Raw genomic sequence first — 20258 nt, 5'->3', positions numbered from 1 at the left:
ACAAAAAACCAACCAACCAACCAACCAGAGTATCTGCATTTCCCCAGAAGGTTCCTTAGTCAGTTTCTTGAAATACTACCCAGGCACCTGAACTCTTACCCCACAGTTCTGGGCAGCTCAGCATTTGTGTTTTTTTTCCCAGAGACATTTCCAAACTTAACTGGCTTGGAAACATCCTCTTCAGCATCCATCGATGGAATAAAAACAGGCCAGAAAAGAGCGAAGGCTCGAGTGGAAGGCAACCAGATTTCAGTCTGTAACCTCTGGGATGTAGGTCGGCAAGAAAATGAGCTGATCTGCTCTCAAACCTCCCATCAGCAGCGTCACCTCATAAAAAGCAAGCGCACAGGGTGCCGTCTTAATACCTGCGGTCAGGCCTGTGAGGCCTGCTTTGGTACTTGCAGTCCTAACTCCGGCCAAAGCAACAGAGGCCAAAAAGGCTTTGGGGAATTTTAAGCTGGGTGGGGGAGAGTCCTGCCCCCCTCCCCAAATCTGCTTCACCAACTGCTTTACTTCCAACTGTGGGCTGATTTCCATTAATCACACTTGGCCCTAAGTACCCTGGAACAGCCTTTCAGGAATTTTAAGGGGCTCCTGACAAAGCAGGTCCCTGAGACCAAACAATAGTGGTCTCCAGGAAAAGCCTGGATGCGGAAGGGACGTGTCCACCCTCACTCCTGGCCTTCCTGGAGACCCAGGTTCCAGGCCTGCTTGTGATCTCCCCAGGTAGGAACCCGAGTTCCTCCACTAAATAGATTTTCCTTTTGTTGTCACATTAATTTGCAACTCATTAATAGTGACAGAAGTGAGGTACTGCACCGATGTCATTTGCATATTCATGAGTGACTTATTATTAAACAAATAAGATTTTCCTATCTTCGTGAGCACCCAAAGTAAGGCTGAACAGTACATTACACCGGCCCTGATGCTTTATTCTCTCTTTAATATGTTAATAGATGCAGTTGATTTCTTTAAGTAAATACGCATCTATAAAACAACACGTACTTTATAAAAAAGAAATCATTTAAATAATAATCCATTAGCAAAGTTGGCAACAATTTAAGAGGAACAACCCATTAATACCAACGCGTGAGAATCAATTTGCGAATTTTAACTCGGCTGGGTGGTGGGTTGCGGACGATCGAGGAGGAGGACGTGCGAGAGTGTGTGCGCGCTTAAAAAAATATTGTAATGAGTTTCCGAAGACGAGCACTCGAATCCTTCGCATCTTTCGGGTGCCAGCTCCCAGTAGGTCGAAAACTGCCTGCGTCCTGACCGGGATCAGCGTTTTTCCGGCATCCGCAGGGCAGTGGAAGGGTGATCTGAAAGCAGGCCGGAGCGCCACGTCGGCCGGGCAGCTCTCACTGTGCCCACGGGCCCCGCATGAGCACCGGGTTAAGGCGCGTGGGGGCGGGGCGGGGCCTGGGCTCCGGGCGAGACTCCCCTACCGGGCTGGGGCTGATGACCTCCCCTCCGATCCACCCCCCCCCCTCCGGCACCGGTTTCGTCGTCATAGCCGGTTCTTTCCTGCCGGGGTCAGGGCGCGCTCCCCCCGCGGCGGCGCGGAGCGCGGGGCCAACCGCGCACCCTTATCTCGGCCGAGTCAGACACTCGCCGCGCGGAATCTGTTGACATTTACTATTGTTCGCAGGAGTCCGGAGCACGGGGCGGGGGCGGGCGGGCCGAGACAGCGAGAGGGAGGGCGGCGAGTGTGGGGCCTGCGGTCGGCCTGGGTGTGTGTTTGTCTGAGCTCGCGAAGGGTGAGGGTGGGGGTCGGGGGAATGCGCCGTCTCCACGGAGGACAAAAAGTGACTCTCGGGCCCGGAAGCTTCCAAGCCGGCTCACTGGCCCACGCCGGGAATTGAGGTGGTGGTGCTGGGGCGGGGGAAGCGGGGGGAGTGGTACACAAGAAGAAAGATGGGGCAGCCAGCGGTGAGGTCCGCGGATGGAGGGGGTCGGCTCCAGCCACACGGCCCCCAGTGACCTGCAGGACACAAGTGCATTTGTGCCGAGCCGTGGCGGGGATTAAAGTGCCATACGGCTCGAGCGAGGGGGGCGAGGCGGATGGAAAACAACTCCCCGCGCGCACAAAGCGCGCATTGTTCCAGCCACCTCCATTATGCCGCGCTGCAGCCAAGAGCCCGTTTCGCAACTGCCCGCCCGGCGCTCGCGCGTACACACACACACACACACACACACACACACACACAGCCTCGCAACACGCGCGCGCGCGCACACACACACACACACACCCTGGAATTCGCCCGGGCCGCGGCCAGGGGTGGGTGCGCTCCGCCGGGACTGGGAGAGGCCACTGGGGCGGGGGATGGGGTTTGGGAGAGGGGCTCGCAGGCGTCTTTTTCAGCTCGGCTGCTTGTCTATTCAGGGCTAGGCTTTTAAATGTCTTCTCTCCCTAATCGCCTCCCCGGCACTTCTCCTTTTCTCCGGTTCCTCGGGCCTGCCCCGAGCGCGCCCCAGAACCTGGAGCTCCCCGAGAGAGGCGGCGACGGCGGGGGTTGGGGGTTGGGGAGGGAGCGCTCTCGGCCGCTGTCGCCCGGGGATCGCAGCCCCAGGCGCGCAGCGCTTGCCTGCTCTGCTGAGGACACGTGCTCGGGAGGAACCGGGGAAGCGTCCCGCCTCCCTAGGAGAGGCTCCCGGAGCGCCCACATCCCGGGCTCTCCAGGACTTCCCCGGCCCCGGAGCGGGAGCTGCGGAACCCCACGCCGCACTGACGGGCCTGCCCGCAGGTGCGTGCCAAGTGGGACAGCTCGGCCGCCCCCACCCTCCCCAGGCCGGGGCCTGGGCCCTGTCCTCCGCCCTCTCCGGCCTTCACGGCACTGGATAGGCGCCTGGAGAGGAATTAAGACTTGCCAGCCTCTTAGGACCCTACCCTTTTCTCCCCTGGGAGCGGAGCGGGGGTGGGGATAGGGGGGGCAGGGAAGGAACCGAGACACCCCACTCGCCTCCCGTCGCGCCCTCCCTGGTGGGCAGGTGGGGAGCGTAGGAGCCCAAGCGCGGCGAGCCAGCGCGGTCTGGTTTCCTTTACGTTTACAAGCTATAAATAAACTTCCCCTTGGGCGGATGCGCGCTGCGTCCAAGGGTGGCTTCCCGCCGAATCCGGCGGGTGGTTTACGATCCCGGCCGGGAGCTGGTCCTAGCGCGGCCTGAGCCCCGGGTGGGGCGCTGGCTCGGGGAGAGCTCAGAGGTCGGCCAGGAGTGGCCGAGTGACCCTCCATCCCTTGCGGGCTTGGGGCGCTTCTGTGGTGTGGCTCGAGGGTGGGGCTGGGTGACTTATAAGCCGTCCCTTCTCCCCGCCGCTCCCGTTTCACTTGTTTTCCTCGCCTTCTCCCGCTCAAACCCCATTCCCGAATCCTCGCCCCCAACCCTGCCCCGCGACGATTTGGCAATTGCCGGCTGCTGGAGCGCCAATGCAGGCCCCGGAGGCGCGCGCGTGTCCGCAGGGCGTGGGCGAGGCCCTCGGTGCTTTCACCCTTACTCCTCCGCCTGGGGCCGAGAGCTGGCCGGCTGAACGGGACACGGCTGGGCGGCCGGGGGCGGCCTTGGCCGGAGAGGCGGGGAGGAAGGACTGGCTGCACCACTCCGGAAACCGCGAGCCTCCCGGGTGGATCACTGACCCTCAAGGTCACGGGGCGCGGGGAAACCACCGCCCCGCGCCAAAGCTGAGGCCAACGCTCCTGTCGGAACTCCCCTGGAGGGTGGGCGGCTCCGCAAGGGAGCCCAGAGGACGAGATAGGAGACGTGACGCAGAGGCCGTCACGGGTCCCAACACTGCCCTCCACCAAAAGGGCGCCGTTTCACTCGACCTTGGCGACCACGCCGCGAAGTCGGGGGCCAGGCCTCCTCGAGTCCCCAGCACGCGTGTGTGTGTGGGGGGGGGGGGGGAGCTGGTGTACGTGCATGGGCCTATGGGGAGTCTCAGGGGAGTAGGGTGACTCTGGCAGCTGCTCTCTCGGTTCGTTTCCAATGAGACTTGGGAGGCCGCGGAGGAGAGGCGGCCAGCCGAGTGGGCGAGAGCCCGGCTTGGGAATGGGAACGGGGAGGGGGCGCCTTCCCCTCGGGAGGTTCGGCAGCGAACGCCCCCAGCATCCCCTACCCTCCCGTCTCCGGGCCGCAGCCCCACAGCGCCCCAGGCTCGCTCCTCTGCTCGGTGTTTGTTTAACCCTCAACCCCTCCGAGGCAGCTGCAGATAGAGGGATTCCCGGCGGCGTTAATCCTGGGGCTGGACCCCAACCTCGGGCCGCTGGGAGCGCCCCCCCCAACCTCGAGGCCAGAAGTCCCAATGGGCCGGCGCCTCCGCCACCTAAATGGGCCTGAGGGCCGTCAGGGGTCGACAGAAGGGGACCCTTGGCAAAGTCCCCATTGTTCCCCGGGAGCTGGGAAGCTGACTCACGCTCTGAACAGAGCGATGCCGAGTGTTTTCTCGGCAGCCTTCGCCCGAGTGCTTTATTTAGACAGGCTTTATTTACAGTACACATGTTTTCGGCTCGTTATTCTGGAGGCGGGAGTGGAAACTGGGCAGAGCAGGAGTTCTCTCCGTGCGCCTCACGTTTGGAAGAGGCTGAGGCTCAGCGCAGTCGAAGGATCCCACTCCTGGCTGCGTGCTCTGTTCCCTAGTGAGGGGATGCAGAGGAAAATGGTGAGCGGGTGGAAGCGGGGGGTGCACACAGCGGTCACCCCCTTTCCTGATGCCGCTCTTCAAAATGCATAGCTCCCCAGGAACGTGAGACATGCGCAGGCCCACTGTACAGACTTCAGGGGGGCCAGAAATTCACACAGACAACACACACCGGCTTAGGGAGGAAAGTGTCTTAAACTCCTTTTCTTGGGCTTCTTTCTTATGGTTTTGGATTTTCTGGCTTAGCCAGGTCTTGGTCCCTCTGGATTCTGCGAAGACTTTGTCCAGACTCTTGAGTGGAGGGTCCAGGCCAGCCAGTGGCCTGGAAGGCCTCTGGTCGCCAGCCTGCAGTCAAGTCTGCCTATTGGCAGCTACTCACTAAGCGGGGTGGTCTGGTTAGGGACTGCAGGAAATTGTCTGAGCTAGGTGAAATATTTCACAGAACCTTCGGGCGGCCCGAGGTTGACTTGAAGCTGGCGATGTTAAAACCCAAGCAAGGTTAACGAGGTCTCTCTCCTGACTTCTCCGGCGCAGTTCACAGAAAACTGGGGGTGGCGCTCTTTAGAGGAAGTAGGTTTAATGGCATTTCCTCTCATTTTTCTGCACAGCGAGGTGTTGCGGTCGTCTGCCCTGCTACTCGCAGGGCTCAGTAGCCTCACTGGGGCTGGGGTGGCAGAAGGGCCTCCCTAAGGTCCCTCTTTGCGGGGCCGCAGCTGACTCGAGCTCCGTGGCCACTGAATTCGAAGTCAGCCTGTTTGCTTGCTTCTGACTCCTGCTTGGAGTGAAGGGCAGCCTGAGCGGAGGTGCTGGTTGAGGGGGGGGGCAAGGAAGTGAACAGACACCCGGGGCCTCTTCTCCTGGCCTTCCGCTCGTGCTAGCGCAGCTCCTGGGGTGGGGGTGGAAATGCCTGCTCTTGAGGAGTCCAGGCCTAACAGCCTTTGCCTGGTTTTCTCTCCCTCTCTTGAGTCCCTGGCTGCAAATCCTCAGCTGTTTTCTGGGGTTTGTCTGCAGTGTTTCTCATCCTGAATCCCCCACCCTTTGGCTCCTGCCCCCTGGCTGGGGTGGGGGTGGGGAGGGTTGCCTTCGTGTCTGCATGAATGCCCACTCCATCCTCATTGCCAGGCTGCAGTGTTGGAGCTCTGCAGGCCAGAGCACCACTGTGGCCGAGTGAGAGGAGATGGCCTGACCTTTGCAGGAAGGGAAGAGAAGGCAGATTCACAACTCGCAGCGCTGCAAGGAAACCCAGGGCTGCATAGGGAGCCGCAAGCGTTGCCACAGCCCCAGCAGCTCTGCCGTGAGCCTGTAAGAGGAAACCAGCTCCGGGAGGCCAAGAGCTTCTGTGCGGTGTGTGTGTGTGTGTGTGTGTGCGTGCACACACACACACACACACACAACTGTGCACTCGAGCTGGGGATGAGGTGCACAGGCGAGAGAGTAACTGCACAGGCGAGAGAGTAACTGCCGTTGTTGGGGGGAGGCTGAGGCCCCTGCCAGTGTAGGGTAGTGCGCTGGGGGAGGGTTCACAGAGAGGCTGAGGGCCAAGGTTGTGGCTGCAGTGGAGGATGAGGCCTCTGGAAAAGACTACTGGTTAAAGGAAGCTGCTCTTTAGAGGCCCAGCTACCTGGAGACGGCTCTTCGGATGGGGGTGGGAGTGGGATCCAAGCAGTTTAGGAAAGTACTGCCTAGGGAGGGTGGAATTGCCAAAGGGTAGAGCCTGGAGCCTGCCTGGGTTTTTAAACATTCATAGTTGGGGTGACATCTTTGAGACAGCACCTTCCCAGGGAAAAATAGCAGGAAGTCCCCAAAGACCCCAGGCACAATGATCTCAGAGCCAGCAGTCCAGGAAGACCTAGGGGTGTGCATCTGAGGAAAGGGCTGCAGAAAGTAGAGCCCCCACTGGTCCCTTCCCAGGCTCTTTGGGGGGGGGCAGTGGCGGGGGTGTGCTCACTCTAAGCCCAGGCTGCTGCCATTTGGGGGTGAGGTGGGGGAAGGTGTTGCCTTAGCTTGGCTGCTGGAAACCATTGTTTGAATCTGCACCCAGCGCTTCTCCAGCCAGGCTAATTCTCCACGTGTCCAATTTTCGTGTCTGAAAAAAAGCAGCACAGAAACAAAACCATATGACAGGACTGGGCTGCAAACCTTGAAGAATCGAGAGGGTGGGGGAGGTGCCGGCTGGGAAGGGGGAGGGGAAATTTTGTGTGTGTGGGTGTGTGAGTGGTGGTGGCGGGGCGGCGCACAACTCAAAGTTTCGCCGATTTTCTACCCGATCTCACCTCCCGGCGTGCTCATCTGATGCAGTTCCAACTCCCTCAAACGATTCCGCAGCCCCAGCGTTCGCGGGCCTGTGGAATTACAGTTGGTAGGTGAGGCGCTGCCGCGAGCGGCGACGCGCAAGAGCCGGGGAGTGCGGAAGCCCAGGCCCGCGGTGGCGAGACGCCCCGGTCAGCTCTGGCCCGCGCCCCTCGCCCCACGGCTCCGTCCCCTTCCCGGTCCCGAGCGGGAAGGTCGGTCACCGTACCCGCTTCTGCCGGCTGGGGAGAGGGGGAGGGGGTGGAGGGGGGCCCGGGCTCCTCCTGACTACCTCTCCCGGGCGCGATGCCCCCCTTTCTCCTTCCTGAGATCCATTTCCTTCAAAAAGAGCCAGAAGGGCCCAACTTTTAGCTACGGCTTCAGCCTCTCTCCACCCCTACCCGGGTGCCCTCTCTGCGTTCTCTAAACCCGCAAGGGCACTTTAGGCCTGGTCTCTCCCCCCTCCCCCGCTTCCGCTAGTGCACAGGCTAGTGGCGGTCACTTCTGCGACTCTTTGGAGACCGACGGCCCGGAGCTTTGTTCTCCCGGGACCTCCCCTCCCCCCTCTAAGTCATCCCCGTCTCCATACTTTATCTGCGCCCCCCCCCCCCGCCACGTCCGCGCACACAAACAACCCGGGTTCATAATCTCATTAGCATAGATCTGGGTGACCGCGAGGCTCCCCGCGCGCCCCGGCTCAGTGCCGTACTTCGCAGCGAGCCGGAGTTTCCACCAGGCGTGCGCCCTGGGCGGGGGCGGGGATGTTGGCTTTGGGGCAGGATTGGGGCCGGCCGGGAAGAGGAGGCCGCCCGGGGCTGCCGGAGCCGCGGGAGGAAGGCCCCTCCCAGCGCCCAGTTGCCGTGGTCCCCGGAGCAGATGGCAACTTTGTCTCCTGGTGTGCGCGCAGCGACTTTCAACACATTCAAAAGGCTGCGCTCAGCCTGTCGGGGAAGCCTCGCTGACATTCAGAACCGATTAAAGACCCGAGACGGTGCCAGGCGCAGTGGAGAGTTATGAATTAATCATGGGGGTTACCGATATCTGAGGCTCCCCAGGGCAGCCCCTCTATTATTAAGCAGCTCCCACTGCCCACTCCTGACCCCCCCCCCCCCGCCACAAAGGGGGTAGGCGCGGCGTCTTTTGCGCTGTCCCAATTAACAGCCACCGGGTAATGTGAAAAGTGTTTGCCCTGCCACCCTCGGTGCCGGCTCAGACCGCGCCGCTGGGCCTGCCAGACGTGCGCAGGGAAGGAAGCTCAGTCTCTGGGACAGCCCCCGGGTGTGCGCCGCGCTCCCGCCCGGGGGTAGGGTGGAGTGAGGCGTGTTCTCAGGCTCTGTGCCCCAGGCGCGGCTCCCTTCACCTCTGCAGGTGGGGAGGCCCTGGCTGAAAGGCGACGACGCGGGGGGACCACCCACCGCAGGGTACATGTCCTGGGCCTGCGGAGCAGCGGCAGGCTCCTGGTTTTGCGTGGTGGCTCTGGCGATGTTCCAGGCATGGAAAAACGAGGTTCCTGTGTGCTGCGAAGCCCTACACAATCCCTAGGCCTTCCAGGAGGCCCACTGGCTGGAACCTTCATGCCCCAAGCAGCCCCCGCTAAAGCGAGATGCCCCTCCTTTATGGAACCCCCTGTCCGCGTATTGTTAAATCACACACACCCTTCTGGAACCTTCATGCCCCAAGCATGCCCCCGCTAAAGCGAGATGCCCCTCCTTTATGGAACCCCCTGTCCGAGTATTGTTAAATCACACACACCCTTCTAATCTTCCCTATTTATTTCCTGGGCCTGCCTGGCTACAGATTTCTGCAAGACAGAGCAGTCTTCGGGTTCCTCCTGCTTCCAGAGGGGCCATAAAAAACAGATGGTCTCATTAGGAACAATTTATGCATATATATTTCGAAGAGTTCAGCAGAGCCGGGGTAGGTTTGCAGCCCCTGCGTCAGGCAGGAGCAAAATATCACCACTTGCAAATGTTTCCAGTTTGCAAAATAATGGCCTATCCAAAGCAGCTAAGCAACGAATTACTCAAACACTAGAAGGTTAGATGCCAATATTATCACATTCCTCTTGTTCCTTAAACCCTCCTCCTCCGCGGTCACTGGATTTCGGAGGGAGGCTCTCGGGCCGTGCACCTCTCTACGCCCGTGGCTTCCTTTCAAAGACTATTTCCAATCTCCAAGTCAAATCACTTATTAATTATAGAGGCAACTCGAGCAAACCCAATTACCCGTAGGCAGCCCTTCCCAGATGGGAAGTCTGTCTCGCGGCTCCCACGGTGGCCCAATTTCTGGGGAGCCTTTTTTTTTTTTTTTTTTTTTTTTGCGGCCAATTTCTTTTTTGTCAGTGGTCCGCCAACGGCCCTGAAAGGTTTCCTCTCCCTAGTTTTTCTTCCTAGAGGCAACTCCCTTTTCTCACCCCAGTTCCCTTTCCTTCCTCCAAGGAGACATCCCCGCCCCTTAGGAGGCACTGCCTTCAGGCTAAATTTACCGCCGTGCCAGGTTTAAGCCTTAGGCGTTGCAGACCTGGCGCTGGAATGGTGGAAGCCACAGACAGAGCCCTATTCATTTGCAAAGGCATAAGGCTGAGGGATTCGCCTGCTCGGCTGCCCCTCGACTCCTCCGTCTTCCCTTCAGGCCTAGCGGGTGGCTTGGGCTCATGACGACTTGTGAGTTGTGGTGCTGGGCTCCGCAGGGATCCGCTCCTGGTGGGAAAAAGGCCACCTCACTTTTTAAGGCCTCTACAGCCCTGGCCATGTGGTAATAAGAGTGCTAACACCAGGACTTTGTGCCAGTCACTTTACATATACACACGTCTTCTTTAAGCCTCTCTGTCACACAGTTATATAGGCATCATTGCTCCCATTTTGCAGATAAGGAAACTGAGGCGAAGAAACTTGCCTCACATCATAAAGTTACTGGAAAATAAAGCCCTTGATTCATTCACAGCTTCAAAGACACCTTCCAGAATAGTATAAGCCGTAGGGGGCAGGCGGGAGGGGGGGGTGCTGCTTGCAGCAGAGAACGCCTAGCAGCGCAGAGGCCTCGGAGTGGTCTAAGCATCGAGTAGTCATTTGTAAAGCACACCGGCTGGACCGGGGAGAGACCTGGAAAACCCAGGCGCGCCTGGGATTTGGAGCGCTAAGGTTGCTGCACTGGCTCGGGGCACGGCTTCGGGGCAAAGGGCGGCTGCAGGGGTCTTGCGACGCTTGCAGAGGGGTCCTGAAGGGACGGCGACAGCGGCTCCCGGGGCTGTGGCGCGCGCGGAACGCGTTGCGGAGGGCTCGCTCTGGCGCCCTGGAGGGCGCGCGACAGGCGAGAAGCCTCGGGAGGTCTCCAGAGGCAGTTGGCCTCGGCTGCGCTTCGCAGGCGCGTTCGCTAAGATGGAGCCAGCAGTTCCGCGGAGGAGGGGAGGGGAGGGGAGGGGACGGGAGGGGAGACGAGGGGAGCGAGGAGAAGGATGCGCGGGCGAGCTGGTAACCGTCTGCAGCGAGGAGTGTAATTGCCCCTGTGACCGCGGGCGGCGAGGGCGGGGCGCGCGCCCGGCCTCCTCCCTCCCACTCCGCCGCCGGCACGGAGCCGGCGTTTGGCTGGGAAGGCGCAGAGTAAGTACCTCGAGGGCCTGGCCGGCTCAGCTCAGAGCGAGGCGGGTGTTTGCCTTCGCCGCCTGGACGTCCTTCCTCGGCGCTCCTGCCTGGGGCCTTCCTCCTGAGCGCAGCCCACTTCCTTTGGCCCCCAGGCCCTTCCAGCTACCGGTCTCCCGTTCCCTTAGGGTGCGCCCCGGCCCGGGCCTCGGATACCAGCTGCGACCGGGCGACATCATTCCCTGGAGAGCGGCGTTCCCTGGAGGGGGCGCGGCGGCCAGCCTCGGGGGCGGGGGGGCGGATGACCTATGAGACCCCTTCACCCCACCTCGGGCCCGCTTGGGCCCCGAAGCCCGCACGCCTCCGGGGGCGCCCTGGGCGACCCCAGCTCGGCAAGGCCGAGCTCGGCTGTGCCCTCTCAGCCGCCCGTCCCTAGGTCAGAGGGGAGAGGGGACTTGGGGCCCTCTTCGGGTCCCCGGATCTCCCCGCGCCGTCGGCGGGTGCGCTTAGCCCTTTGGTGGGTTCCCGGCCCCGCGCCGAGCTGAGGGGGCCGGGTCGGAGTTTGAGAAGGGGGCCCCGGCCGACCCGGGATTCCGGAGTCTGTAACCCGTGTAGTTTCTGGCTTTCACGGCTCGTTTGAAATCTTCCCACAGGAAGATGTCTGCCAAGGAGGCCTGCGCGGCTCGTAGCCCCGCGTGGCCACCCGGGTGTGTGAGCGCGCGTGCGTGCGTGTGTGTATGTGTGTACACGCGAACGCGCGCACACGAGCCCCCGGAGAGGCGGGAGGGAGCCGGCCCTAGCACTTTCTCGGTGGCAGTGCTGCGATCGCGTCGTGTGGCGCGGGGCCTGGCACCCAGGGCTCGCCTGCGCCCCAACCTCGGCCCCACGGGCGCCCCCGGCGCCCCACTCGCACCTTCCTCCCTGCTCTCCAGCAGGGACTGTTAACCCAGGCAGGTGACGGCGCCCCGGCGCCCGTCGCGCGTTGGTCTTTATACCTCCTGAGTTCAACACTAATGAGTTATGGGTTGGCCCACGAAAACATAATGTGTAAATTAGGAATTTAATGATGTGTAAGATTAAAAGCTGCGCAGGGTTGCATTTATTTAAGGCTGCCATCTTGTGTTCGCAGAGAAATTACTTGAACGACATTGACCCCCTCCTCCCCCGCAGGACCGGAAATGGCACGAGGGCAGGGGTGGGTCCTGGGGGCTCCAGCGGTGGGACTTCAGGCCCCTCTAGGCTCTGTCGCTGGAGAGGAGGTGGTCTGTGGCGGCTGAGGAGCGACTTTGGGTGGGCACATTCGCAGGAAGCCTGCAGAGCGGCTGATGGAACTCTTTCTCCCTGTCTGGGGTCTGAGATTGGCAAGGCCCACAGGAGCTGGCGATTTCTGGGAAACTTACTGCTTCTTCCTGTCCTGATGCACTCATGTGCTGTAGGGGTTGTTCCCAGAATTGGAAAGCATTTTTTGAGGGGGGTCTTTTTGGGGCAGCATCCGTGGTGTATTTGAACCCTGGCTAGGGTTCAAATCGGAGCTGTAGCTGTGGGCCTTCGCCATAGTCACAGAAACTCGGGATCTTAGCCCTGTCTGTGACCTAGGCCACGGCTCACAGCAACTCGGATCCTTAACCCACTGAGTGAGGCCAGGGATCGAACCCTCGTCCTCATGGATGCTAGTCGGGTTCGTTAACTGCTGAGCCTCGACCGGAACTCCAGCATCTATTTTTTTTTAAGTTACGTATTTACTTATTTATTTTGCCCAATTCCCTTCATTTGTCCAAGCTGCCAGTGTTGGGTCTGTCCTCATTGACATAAAGCCATCCCTTGAAGCATCTAGGAGCCCCAGACCCAAGCAAGCCTGGAATCTGGATCCTGAACCCTGTGCTTTATGACAGATTCAGATCACTTTTTGTAGGATTCTGTTCTTTTTCTCTTTTTCTGCAACTTCGAAGGGAAATTGAAAGCAGAGGCTCCCTGCTTTTATCCTCTGACACTGGGGCTCCCTGCTCTGTGCCAGCAGGCCTGTGTACAGGCCAGCAGCCCACCTCGGTACTGCTGATCTCTGCTGAGGTCAGCAGAGCTAGGGAGATTTTGCTTCCTACAGTTTTCTTTTTCCAGCGAAAGCTTCTGGTGATGTTTGTGGCTTGAGTGAGGCTCCCTCTCAGGTGCTCCTCCGACCCAAGGCAAGGCATGTGATGCCATCTTGGGGAGGCCGCGCAGCACGGCCACCAGGCCAAGGCTTCATCTGGTTCTTTGGCCAGGGTGATTGGCACGTGGCGAGGCCTCTGGGACACATTCCTGCCCAGTCCTACGGTGGCTGAGAAGAGAATGAGGGAAGGCTGGACCCTCCTGGGACCCAGTCCAGAGCTGGCTGCTCAACCCTGGGACATGAGGGCTTTCCTCCCTAAGGGACCGCGTTCCATCTGCAAGAATGCTTTGGCTGGAGCTGTGGTGCTTGTGCTTCTTTGGTGGGGGGCGGGGGGGGGGGCTGGGAGGAGTGAAAGCAAAGAAGAGATTGGATCATGAACTTAGGGAACCAAGGCACCTGTCTTGGTAAATTACAGGGTGCCAGGGCCTGGAGGGACACGGGAAGGCCCCTAGTGTGTGTTTTCCAGGCCTTGAAAGAGTTAATGGGAGAAATGCTGTTCCTGGATTGTCTGTTTGCTCAGGCCTCACACTTATCTAACCAATCACTGAAAGGATATAACTTTAGAAGTTTCGTTCTCTCTCCTGCTTGGCTGGGAGTTTCAGAAAACCCTTGCTTAAGTAATCGTGATAATCCTTTCAAATTCCTTAGGGTCTGAGGCCATTTGGTGTTTCCACTTGAGGTCTGTTAAAAAAAAAAAGACAAGGAGAGAAAAAGGCAGCCTATAATAAAGGGCATTGCAACATACCCCTCTGAAAAGCCCCCCCCCCCCCGCCCCCGTGACATGGCTATGCTGCCCAGATAAGCTTCCTAAGTGTGTCCCCAGGTTTCTGAGAAATGGTACTGCCAGGTCTGGATGTTGGCAGCAAAGGGAAAGATCAAAGGGAAGCCAGGTGATGGGGCCACAGGTTCCCTTTTGCTGGAAACATGAAGGGGACACTTGACCTCCTTGGGGAGCTGGGGGAAGCATTTCGCATTGTGGGGACCAGGTCAGAGTTTGAGGTGCTGCTGATAAGACATGCGAGGTTGGAATCAGAAAGAAGGTGTGTGGTTTCACTGAGCAGCTGTGGCCAACTTTTTTTTTTCTTTTCGTTTTAGGGCTGCACCCGAGGCATATGGAGGTTTCCAGGCTAGGAGTTGAATCCGAGCCACAGCTGCCGGCCTACACCCCAGCCACGGCAACACCCGATCCGAGCTGCATCTGGGACCTACACAGCAGCTCGCGGCAACGCCAGATCCTTAACCCATTGAGTGAGGTCAGGGATCAAACCTGCATGCTCACGGATACTAGTCAGGTTCTTAAACCGCTGAGCCACAATGAGAACTCCAAAAGCAGGCCAGTTTTTAGTTATTTTTATCATGGTTCTTAAACTCTTTGCCTTTTTTTTTTAAGATTCCATTTTGCTTTTTAGGGTCGTACCTGCAGTATATGGAAGTTCGGGGTCGACACAGCCACGGATCTTCTTTCATTCGTGTTTGTTGCATGATTGTCCCTGAGGGGTCCTTTTAGGCCTGGACCTGCCCTCTGCAGCCCAGGCCAGCCTGTCACGGAAAAGTGCCATGCCACCACCTCTGTCCCTAGCCACACTGTCCCTGATCCGGGCCTGAGGGCGGCGGACATCCCAGCCCTTTAGACCGCCTGTGAGGATCCCCCCTCCCACCCCGAAATTCTTTATTGAGCCATCATAGCAAGCTGGCCAGACCTGTTCCCATTTCTGATGACATTCTCCAGGGTTTCGTTTCGTCCTTTATACACCATTCCCAGAGAGGCTGCAGGAGGAAGTGAAAGAAGGCTTGGCTGGATTTTGTAGGTCTTTTCTAGTCCATTCTGCAGTTGATCTGGCCTTATATGCTTAGGCAAGCCTCCCCCCAACCCGGCACCCTAGTGGGGGTGGGGGGAAGGGGAGATGATTTCTAAAGGCCTTTTCAGCTCAGACATTCTGGCAACTTCTTTGACAAAGCTGGAAGGAGCTAGGGTTCACATCCTCAAGACAGGATACGGCAAGAAGGCAGTTTTGGATTGATTGGGGGGGTTGGGGAGTTTATGGCTTTGTTGGCAGCTCGTCAGATGTGGTAGATAGCTTTGGTTTTGTCTGCTCAACATTTGGTCCCCTTCTAGATTCAGAACCCACACTTTGTTTGGGGGAACCACTGCTTTCTTTTGTGTGTGTGTGTGTGTGTGTGTGTGTGTGTGTGTGTGTGGTCATCTTGCGGTATATGGAGTTCCCAGGCCAGGGATCAGATCCGAGCTGCAGTTGCGGCCTAAGCGGCAGGTGACAACGCTGGATCCTGAACCCACTGTGTGGGGCCAGGGATCGAACCTAAGTCTTAGTGCTGCAGAGAAGCTGCTGATCCTGTTGCTCCACAGTGGGAACTCCAGAACAACTACTGCTTTCTGACTCAGTCCTAGTGCTTTGGTGGGAGGGGATTGACTCGTCTCCTGGCTGCAGAAGTGGAATGAATGGAGCATTTGAACCTGTCCCCTTCACCCCACTTTGGCCATGGTGATTGGTTTGGAGGTGGGTATGTGACCTAAGTGGGTCCCAGAGAGACAGTTTCAGAACTTGCAGTTTCTCGTGGAGAAGAGAGTCACACTTTATCCTGGGGTTCCCCAAAAGATAGGCTCTAAGTCTGGGCTGGCTGGCAGCCTGAGAAAGGAGCCAACAAAGACAGAGCAGAGCCGGGTGATGGAGTCTTCATTGTTTGAGCTCCCGGATCCCATTGAACCTGAAGCCAGCCCTGCCCCAAGATATTTCAGTTATGTATGCTTAAATCACTTGGGCCTGGGTTCTGCAGCTTGCAGTTGAATCTTGATTTACCTGCCATCCTGGGGAAGCATGGAGGTTCCTACCGCCAGACAGCTTCAGAAAAAGTTCAATCCAGGAGGTATGGAACCAGGATGGGAACTCAGATCTCTTCTTCCACCACAGTGCTTGGCCCAAGGAACTGGATCATCATGGAGGTGTTCTTTTTTTTTTTTTTTGGCCTCGTTCCGTGTTTTCGAAGGACCCACCCAGCGGTAAACCACGTGTGCTGGGGTATCTTCACCGCGGTTGCTGCCAGGGGAGAACGTTGCTTTTATTTCCGGGGGAGCCTGTCCAGGATTTCATGCTTCGCTCTCAAACCCTCTCCTGAGCTGTCCTCCCAAGATTCACTTCCTTTCTTTCGGTTTTCTGTTTTGTTTTCTTATCCTCATTCCAAGGACATTTTCTTGACTCCCGTCCATTCCCTTAATTGGATCTTCTATAGTCTACTTTAGAGACACTTCCCAGGCCTGGGTCTGGAAACAGTGCTTGGCCCATAGGAGTGAGTAAGTGCCTGCTAATTGTTAGTGTGCCGTGGCGTGAATGACGTGGCTTCCTTTCCCCTTGTCCACCAGACATTGATACTCTGAGCTGTTCCTAACAGCTCCCAGTCTTGCAGGAAACCTTATCAATATCTGCGAAAGAGGTGACCATCTTCCCGGCTCCGGCCTAGATAAACGTGTGTGAGGCCCCTTCCCCCCAGCCCGGCCCCGTCACCGTGTCAAATACCGAGCGCCCTGGACCAGGAGATAAGAGGAGACCTGGGGTCAGGCGAACACTTTAGTTAGTCTCACTCACACCCACTTCAACTCTCCTCTGCTTTCTCATTCTCCACCTTAGAGGCTGGACAGTGAGCTTCTCAAATTGCCAGGCTTTTGGAGAGCTAGCGGTGGCCGTGTGACTCAGTTCTGGTGCAGGAGAGGCAAAGCAGAAATGTCTGAGAAGGGTTTCCCTTCCCCAAGAGAGGCCAAACCTTGAACAGAGAAGAATGTGAATCCCTCTGTCTCCTTCCTGTCTGGAACTCAAAGCCGGTGCCTGGAGGTGCGGCAGCCGTCTTGGGACTATGAGGATGAAACCCGCGTGCCGTGCAGGAAGGTAGGAAGGGTCTGGGTCTTGGGTGCCTGGAGCAGAGAGATGCACGAGCCCTGGATTCTGTATGTTCCTCTGGACTTCTCTTCTAAGAGAAAGATTCACTCCTTACTCAAGCCCCTGTTTGTCAGGATTTCTGTTACTTGTAGCATTCTTATTTCATTTACCTGGGCTCTGGTCCCAGCTCTACTCTGATTCACTGTGTGGTCTGGGGAAAGTGACCTCACCTCTCTGGGCCTCTGTTTCCTCATTTGGAGAATGAATATCTGCGAGGACATGCTTTAGAAGATTTTAAAATAACTTTTTTTTTTTTTTTAATAGCCACACCCATGGCATATGGAAGTTCCCAGGCTGGGGATTGAACCGGAGCCACAGCTGTGGACTACACCACAGCTGCAGTAACACTGGCTCCTTTAAGCCACTGCGCTGGGCTGGGAATCCAACCTGCACCTGTGCAGAGACGCTGCAGTCAGGTTCTTAACCCACTGTGCATCTGGGGGAGTTCCAATAACTAACCTATTTTGATTGATGAATGTAGCTTTATTATTTATTTATTTATTTTTGGGTCTTTCTATCTTTTCTAAGGCCGCACCCTCGGCACGTGGCGATTCCCAGGCCAGGGGTTGAATTGGAGCTACAGCTGCCGGCCTCCACCACAGCCACAGCAACGCAGGATCCGAGCCGTGTCTGCGACCTACCCCACAGCTCACAGCAACACCAGATCCTGAACCCACTGAGCGAGGCCAGGGGTTGAACCCGCAAGCTCATGGTTCCTAGTTGGATTCGTTAACCACTGAGCCACAAGGGGAACTCCGAATGTAGCTTTATATCTTTTCCTGGTGTCTCGGCCTGTGTTTAGGCCTTATCATCTCAGACAGCCTGGGGTCTCCTGACACCCAGCTCTGCGCTGCTTTCTAAATTTCGCACACTAACCACCCACCCCATTAACCCAAAATATAGGAAGACTGCTTTGTTATGCTTAAAAATTGCTAATGGTTCTTTTACCCACAGAGTAGAATCCTGAGTTTTTTTTTTTTTAATTCTCTACAAATGTCAAGGGGGCGAATATACTACTGTGATAACCAAGATCCTATGTAATTGGCTCTAAAACAGAGAACTGATCAACTGAATAGAAAAGATTCTAGAAAGAGATTTAAAACACCACAAATAATTAATCCATGACCAAGCAACTGAATCACATTATTTAATATTTAATTTAAGAAGTCTCAGAGTTCCCATCGTGGCGCAGTGGTTAACGAATCTGACTAGGAACCATGAGATTGCAGGTTCGATCCCTGCCCTTGCTCAGTGGGTTAACGATCCGGCGTTGCCGTGAGCTGTGGTGTAGGTCACAGACGCGGCTCGGATCCTGCGTTGCTGTGGCTCTGGCGTAGGCTGGCAGCTACAGCTCCGATTGGACCCCTAGCCTGGGAACCTCCATATGCCGCAGGAGCGGCCCAAAGAAAAGGCAAAAAGACAAAAAAAAAAGGAAGTCTTATTACGAGTTATCGGTATAGAGAAGAACTGACTGCGATTTTTATCTCACGCCAGACCCTGACCTCGCCCAAAATTCTGGATGGACCGGAGTTAAATATAACAAATATGTAAACAACATAACCAAAAACCTAGGCGAAAACAGAAGCATATTTGTAACATCTGCAGGACGGTGAAGTGGGCTTCACAGAAAATGACAAGGACAAAATGCTATGTTTCAATATGAAAATAAAGAAATAAGAAATAAAGAATAAAAAGAAAGAATTAATTTTTACACAATAAAAGTGTGGGCTGGGAGTTCCCTGGTGGTTTAGTGGTTAGGATTTGGCGCTTTCCCCTCTGTGGCTCGAGCTCAGTCCCTGGTCTGGGAACTGAGATCCCATATGAAGCTGCTGCCACCATGGCAAAAAAAAAAAAAAAAGGGGGGGGGTGTCTGTTGGGCTCTGCAGTTTTACACCCTCTTTTTTTTTTTGTCTTTTTAGGGCCACTCCCAGGGCATATGGAGGTTCCCAGGCTAGGGGTCTAATGGGAGCTATAGCTGCGGGTCTACGCCGCAGCCACAGCAACGCCAGATCCGAGCTGTGTCTGGAAGCTACACCACAGCTCACGGCAACGCCAGATCCTGAACCCACTGAGCGAGGCCAGGGATTGAACCCCCAACCTCATGGTTCCTAGTCGGATTCGTTTCTGCTGCGCCCTGACGGGAACTCCAGGAGTTGGATTTAGGTCAGCTCCACACATCTCTCATTCCAGGATTCAGGCTGAAGCAGTGGAAGCAGGTACCTGGAAGCCTGTTCTCATAGCGGCGGCGGGAGTGCAGGAGGCCAGGGCAAATGGAGCAAACCCATTTCAAACCTCTGATTGTACCCCGTCGACCTACACGCCATTGACCACAGGGAGTCACGTGGCCCAATCGACATCCGTGTGACCCGGAAATACATTCCTGCTGGGGAGGAGGGGGTGCCTGACGGGGTTGGAGTGGGACGGGGGCGTGAATATTTGCCCAGCAGGGCTACCATCTAATACAGTGTGTACGGTGTGTGGAGAGACCCAGGGCCCAGCTACAAAGGCCCGAGGCCGGAGGAGTGGAACTGAATCCCTTGGGACCACACAGAAAGATCTAGAAGGAAGCAAGATGAAGTCGGGGCTATCACCAGGTCATCAGTGACGGGGAGCTGGGAGCTGGGATCAGAACCTGCCAGGGGTCCTTTACGGCTTGCATGTAAATTGCTTGCAGTCAGACGACAAAGCCGATCTGGCAGAAGCGGAGGGCTCGTGCGGGTGCAGGTAAGGACACTGAATCCGCTGCGGACACATCGCAAATCAATTTTTCCCCCTCAGTGGTTTCTCCCTCTCTCCCTCCACCGTTCTTCCTTAGTGGGGAAGAATTTGGAGTCCCATTTTCTTATTATGAAATATTGGGCGGTGGGAAGGCATAACCTTTTCAAAGCAATCCAATTAAGCTTCTGGACCGGGGAGTCTTTTCTCTCAGGTGTCTGCCGCTGGAGTCCTTCGAAAGCCAGAAGAGAGAGAAGCGGGCAGTCTTCTCTAGATGAGGGGGCAGAGCTGAGGTTTGGCTGGAATGTTTCCAGGTTCTCCTCCCTGTGCGCTGTGCGCTGCTTCTCGCGGGAACAGAGTGTGGGGGGGGGGGCAGGCCAACCCGGCGTGTTCCCACCTCTCCGAGAGCCTTGCCCCCTGACAGCTGAGGAGCACGCACACCCTTTCCCCTTGGCTCTGCCCAGTGCATCTGTCACAGGCTTGCTTCTGAAAGGGGCTGCAGGAGCCGATGCGCACCAGCCAGAGAGAACCCATCATACCGGTCTGTTCCCAAGTCTGCAGTTCAGAATGTCAGGTTGTTAGCTTGAAATCAGCCAGGGTGGGAGTATTTACACCACAGAAATTGGCAAACACTGCAAACAGGTTTGTTTGTTTTTGTTCCTGGAGAGCCAGTTGTTAAACTTTTACCAGCATATCGCTGCTGCTGAGGAAAAGTCCAGTCCATTGAGCCTTAGAAGGGTCTTTCTCAAGGTTTTTCCGCAAGTCTACCGTCCTCTTTCTAATAGAGGCGAACAAGGGCGTGTGTGTGTGTGTGTGTGTGTGTGTGTGTGTGCACACGCACGCGCGTGCTTGCAGGGGTGTGTAGCAATGGAGTTGTACTCCCCCATGTTGGTTCAGCTCTTAATATAGAAGACTTCAAGCATTTTATTTTTAAACTCAACCCATCC

The 20258-nt window shown here is 56.9% G+C and overlaps 1 long non-coding RNA gene across 2 annotated transcripts; it reads left to right on the top strand.

Annotated features, from left to right (window-relative positions):
- Positions 1 to 2636: 2636 nt before the first annotated feature.
- Positions 2637 to 18269, top strand: LOC125118515 (uncharacterized). 2 transcript variants are annotated; one of them, XR_007132839.1, is made up of 3 exons: positions 2637 to 2747; positions 16291 to 16545; positions 18091 to 18269. It is a non-coding gene; the product is annotated as an uncharacterized LOC125118515 (long non-coding RNA). The 2 variants fall into 2 exon arrangements; XR_007132838.1 differs by lacking the exon at positions 2637 to 2747 and adding an exon at positions 10454 to 10524.
- The last annotated feature ends 1989 nt before the right edge of the window (positions 18270 to 20258 follow it).

This window comes from Phacochoerus africanus, chromosome X (genome assembly GCF_016906955.1).
Source record: "Phacochoerus africanus isolate WHEZ1 chromosome X, ROS_Pafr_v1, whole genome shotgun sequence".
In the NCBI taxonomy this organism is placed as follows: Eukaryota; Metazoa; Chordata; class Mammalia; order Artiodactyla; family Suidae; genus Phacochoerus; species Phacochoerus africanus.
This window is presented reverse-complemented; position numbering and strand designations above follow the sequence as displayed.